The sequence below is a fragment of the Cannabis sativa genome, chromosome 9 (genome assembly GCF_029168945.1).
Source record: "Cannabis sativa cultivar Pink pepper isolate KNU-18-1 chromosome 9, ASM2916894v1, whole genome shotgun sequence".
Lineage (NCBI taxonomy): Eukaryota > Viridiplantae > Streptophyta > Magnoliopsida > Rosales > Cannabaceae > Cannabis > Cannabis sativa.
In genome coordinates this window covers 30,593,627-30,599,099 of record NC_083609.1, presented here as the reverse complement: position 1 = coordinate 30,599,099, position 5,473 = coordinate 30,593,627, and the positions used below count along the sequence as shown (strand labels likewise).

General features: G+C 35.4%; 1 long non-coding RNA gene across 1 annotated transcript; it reads right to left on the bottom strand.

Moving 5' to 3' along the window:
- Positions 1 to 271: 271 nt before the first annotated feature.
- LOC133030789 (uncharacterized) lies at positions 272 to 2,173 on the bottom strand. Its single transcript, XR_009684337.1, has 2 exons — positions 1,831 to 2,173; positions 272 to 989 (listed from the first exon to the last, which is right to left on the bottom strand). It is a non-coding gene; the product is annotated as an uncharacterized LOC133030789 (long non-coding RNA).
- Positions 2,174 to 5,473: the final 3,300 nt, after the last annotated feature.

The following is a 5,473-nucleotide window of genomic DNA, read 5'->3' as shown; positions in this document are numbered from 1 at the left end:
GCTAACTAAAGGAAAATTAAAAGATAAAGACTAAACTAAATTTAACATATAAGACATAACATATATAAAGCATACATACTAGATGACAAGTTGATCCTTTGCAGCGATGGTGTGTATGTCGCGTGAATTTAAGATCAATGTAACTGTGGCTCTGGTACCATTTTGTAACGCCCTTACTTACGTAAAATAAGATGCCATAAATAAACTGGCGTTAAGATACTAATGTTGCCTTTATTTAAAAAAAAAACACTTTTCAAAACATGGGTACCCAGTTGAAAATAAAGTATTACCACTTAGGGAAAAGTAATAGAAAATTTAAACGACAACATCCTCGATAAGTTTAATAAATTAAAAAAAAAAACTTTCAGCGGAAGATGGCCAAGACCACACGCAGTTACATGATCACACGAGATACACCCCATGCTGCCCAGACTCAACTTGTCACCGAAAACTTACAGGCTTACTTATCTGCACATAGGGGGTAAATAAGGGGTGAGCTGCAAAGCCCAGTAAGGAAAAACACAATACTATGTACCAGCATTCACACATCATAGCACAAACATATACATCAAACATACAACAACCTAATCATAAGTATAAATAGAGGCAGCCACACAAATACTGAAATACCACACACTCACACTCACAATCACACTCCAGCTTCCATACAAATCTGAGTGTCTTACGTTCTTAACCAAAACGCAGTACCAATAACCAGTGCACCCTTACGTACACTGCCTCACTTACCACATCACCATACATGTGTGGTTTCCAACCACTTCCAAGTACCTGGAACATGATTAAACAGCCATATACAATTCATCGATAAAACACTATTTCACCGAAACTATCACATTCCACAGTTTCAATACAATTTATTCAAGCAGTCATACTAGATACTCAAACCATATAAAAAGCAAGTATAAAGTATAATTATTTTTCCTTACCTCAACTCCGCTGTAATTAACTCCTACGATACCTTCTAGGCCCTATAACAATTAGTGAAACCCTTAGTCCACCGATAAACTCAATATATTTATTATTCTTACTGTACAGCAAGTTTAGCCTAGAATTTGACTTATAAAACGTTTGAATTAGAAGTTCTACTGTTCACAAAGTTTTTAGTTAATTGAAAGACCTTTCTAACGGTATAAAGATCATCAAAATCGGAGCTATAATCTAGGAGTTATGCATGTTTTCTCAAAACAGTTTCTTTAAAATCCTGGATCATGCCGATTTCTGAATACAGCCTAAAAATAAAAGTTTTAAAAATAGTTACACCCCGATCTAGACAACACTTTCTTCATAAAAAATGTAGCTATTTTTCTAAGCTTTAAAACGAGATAAAGATCTTTTAAAATGGATCAAAATTGAGAGAGATATTGAATTTTTACTGAAGACACTTTTTCTGAAACGAAACTTAAAACGAAATACCATAACCGAGTAAAGATCCTAACTTTTGACTGGTAAGAACTCCGAACTAGGGAAAGGTTTCTTCAAAGAAAATATAAATTATTGAATTATCTTTCTAACAGTACAAGAATCACTGTAAAATAATAGATATCGAGAGAGATATCACACTTTTACTAAGGCAATATCGGAAAGAAATTTTAAAAAAAACTGTAAATCGACAGTCTGTAAAACATGAATTTTTTGACATCGAAATACTCAGAATTAGGAAAGAGTTTCTTCATAAAAAATATAGATCATTAAATTATCTTTAAAACGGTACCTAGATCACTGAAAACGGACCTATGGGGAGAGAGATATGATAGTTTTATGAAAGCCTATTTCTCTGAAAACGAAAATAAAAACAAGTACGAATTTTACCTGAAGATTTCGAAGACACGGAACGATGATCGGTTGATTGCTAACCCCGAAGCTCTTAAGATTAAAACAATTGATTTGGTTCAATAGAGAGAATAAAAAAAAAGGAAATTGAGAGATGGTGAGAATAAGGGAATACGATACTATCTGGCTGCTAGGGTTATAGAGTATATACGTATATAACATATCGTATAATAGGTTTAAATTTAAAAATAAATATCTAACTAATCAGATAAAATTATGCTGATTTAAATTTAAATTTTAAATTTTAAACTAACTAACTAATCTAATGCTTCACTATTTATTTATCTCACTATTTAATATATATATATATATATATATCATTTTTTTTCTAATCACACACGCACAACAACAACAACACCAACAATAATAATAATAATAATAATAATAATAATAAAAATAATAATAATAATAATAATAATAATTTAATTGTATCACACTTAATATACCAAATACCAATATATGTATATAAACTGGATATTACAATTTACTCTTAAGTGAATGGCCTTCTGGGCAGACCACACCCAAAGGTTCGAATAAAATGACAAAGTACTCAGGTCAGGTGACCACTTATGAAAGTACAATTTTTATTTTTTACAATTTGTTTTGTTTATGCTAAGCTAAAGATCAGACTAGATCAATATAATAGCTCCAATGTAAGTTATTATGGTAACAAACATATTCTCGACCAACAAATGAATAAAGATGTTTCTTTCAATTCAAATTGAGTCAAGTTTATTATCAAGTTATACATTTACCATTAAATGCGTACAAAAGGTGTGCTCGTGAAAAACATACTTGTGAAAAACAAGTGACCAAGAGTCAAAAGCATACTTGTGAAAAACAAGTGACCAAGAGTCAAAAGTCTGCTCGGTCACTTTGGGGCACCTATACCTATACAAAGCATTTGGTAAAAAAATAAAACAAACACGGTTGCATAACGATCATAGATAGGGAACAAAACTCATTAAGGACAACAAAGCATTTAAACCCGAGATTAAAGGCTGCCTGATCAGTCAGTTATTAAAAAAAAAAAGAATAATATTCCAAGTTTAAAGAACGCTTGGTCGGTCACTTTGTCTCAAAAGAAGGCCTACTGGCCGAACAGATACATACAAAAAAAATGATGGTAAAGAGAAGGCAATCAGACAGCAGGAGTCCTAGGCTCTTGGTAAGGATCAACTGGGTCTGAAGGGGTCGGAGGATCAACTGGGCCTTAAGGGGTCGGAGATCGGTCTGGGCAGAAGGAGCCTCAACACTCTGGACAATAGGAGAAGTGGACGTGGTTGCCTCAGGGTTCTCATTTGCCGCCTGAGCCATGTAGTAGTCGAGAAACATGTCTGTAAAGACCGCTTAGTTTAATTTGGAAATTAGCAGTTAATTATGCTTAATTATGAAAATTATTTATAGATATTTAAATAATTATTTATGCTGTTATTTTTGAATTCAGAATGCATTTTTATGTCATATAGTGAAATTTCATAATTTTGCATTTTCGGTGTCCGGCAACATGGAACTCGGTGTATGGCTCAGCAGAATCACAAATTAGTATTTTAGTATAGTGGGACGGTTTATTTAGACATTGGGAATGTCGGGATTAGTCGGGAATTTAGAGTTTTCCCAAAATACCCCTAAGTACCCTTTTATGCCTTTTAGGGTGGAAAGGGCAAAATGGTCTTTTGGCCCATTTGTATGTTTGTCTTTTAGTGAATTTTATGTTAATGAGAAATCAGATTTTAAAGCTTATTTTGGCTGAAATGATTTAATAAAACCATCATTTTATCCCATTTTATCCTTTTTTCTAAAAAATAAGAAAATTGAAAAGATATTCATCTCTCTCTCTCTTCAACCACTCTCTCTCTCTCTCGTTTTTCCCTTAGAACCCAGCTAGGGTTATGGATTTTGCAACTTCATTTAGGGATTTTTCAAGCAATTCTTTGTGGTTTTAACTCAAGGTAAGGCTCTAGCAACTCTCTTTTAGTTTCTTGCAATTTTTGGAAGAAAATGATAGTTTGCATGCTTGTTTTTGGTTCTTGTTGCTGCTGGATTTATGTGTGGTTTTCAGAAGTTTAATCATGTTTGAATGAGTGAAATAGAATAGGTTTTTAAAGCATGATTAATTGATTTTAAGCAAGTATGGAATTTTGGCTCAAAACTATGGTTTTCAAAGAAAATTGTTGAAATCTGTTGCTGCTGTTTTGTGATGTTTGCTGTAGTTTTCAGAGGTGATTTTATGCATGTTTAAGTAGGTTGGGATTGATTTGAATGCAAGTTAGTGTTGTTTAACCAAGTTTGAGTTTTGAACTCAAAGCTTGGAGCTTTAATGGTGGATTTTGATTTTATGCATGAAGCTTTATTTTATCACTTGGAAAATGTTTATTAGGGTCTAATTAGCAGGTCTGGAAAGTTTGGTTGAGTTTGGAAACGTTTTGGTTGGAGAATTGATTTTTGGTGTTTTTCTGGGTAAAACCGGCTAACCGGTTTTACACTGCTTGTAAAACCAGTTACCCGGATTTTGCAGTAGGGTGAGAAACCGGTGTTTCTCAACTTGTCGTTTCGTGCTAGTTTCAGGTTTTCAAGCAGTTTGTTTTCTGCTAGTTTGGGGTATTTTGTATTAATTTTCAGTAGGTTAAGTTTGGTTTTAAAACCTTTGTCCCCATTGTGATTTGGCGTGTCACTTATCGGTGTTGTGATTTTTACGGTTTAGGAGCCTGTAATCCGCCGAGCTGATAGTTCTACTGAGGTTGACCGGCACACCTGAATTCGGAATCCAGGTAAGATTAGTATAACAGTATGCATATGTAGATTACATGTTTAGCGTGCATGTAGGAAGCCTGTTAGATTACATTAGATATGTATGTTGGCTTCGAACCATCCAACTGTGTCACGTCGGTACAGGCTGGAGTATGACCAGCAGCCGGAGTATGACCGGTTCGACCGATTAGGCTGACACTGTATCACGTCGGTATAGGCTGGAGTATGACCAGCAACCGGAGTATGACCGGTTCGACCGATCAGGCTGATACTTAGGTTGGTTGTTCCGTACTATTTGACGTATCACGTCGGTACAGGCTGGAGTATGACCAGCAGCCGGAGTATGACTGGTTCGACCGAGCAGGCTGATACTGTAACACGTCGGTACAGGGTGGAGTATGACCAGCAGCCGGAGTATGACCGGTTCGACCGATCAGGCTGTTACTTGTCAATAGTACCGTCCCTATGAACGTTCAGAACTCAGTATCGTGTTGGACACGGCAGTTAGGGGGACTCAGTATCGTGTTGGACACGGCAGTTAGGGTTATGATCAGGGGTATGGGCGTCTGATCATGACCGAGATTTATGTATGAGTATTATTATGCTTTTCTTACTGAGTCTGTCGACTCACAGTGCTATGTTCATGTGTAGGTTTGGGCAAGATCAAAGCTGTGGAACCATGAGGACGAGCCTATGAAGATTGTACATGTCGGGGCAGTTAGGCCTGGAGCGTACGATCATCGGGAGAGCAAGGCTATTTTTTAATTAGTCGCTAGGCGACAAGTATTTTGTATAATCAGTAAACTTTTGTAAATGGTTTGTAATCGGGATCCCGAGTCTTTTGTATAAATATTTTACAAGTTTAATTAAA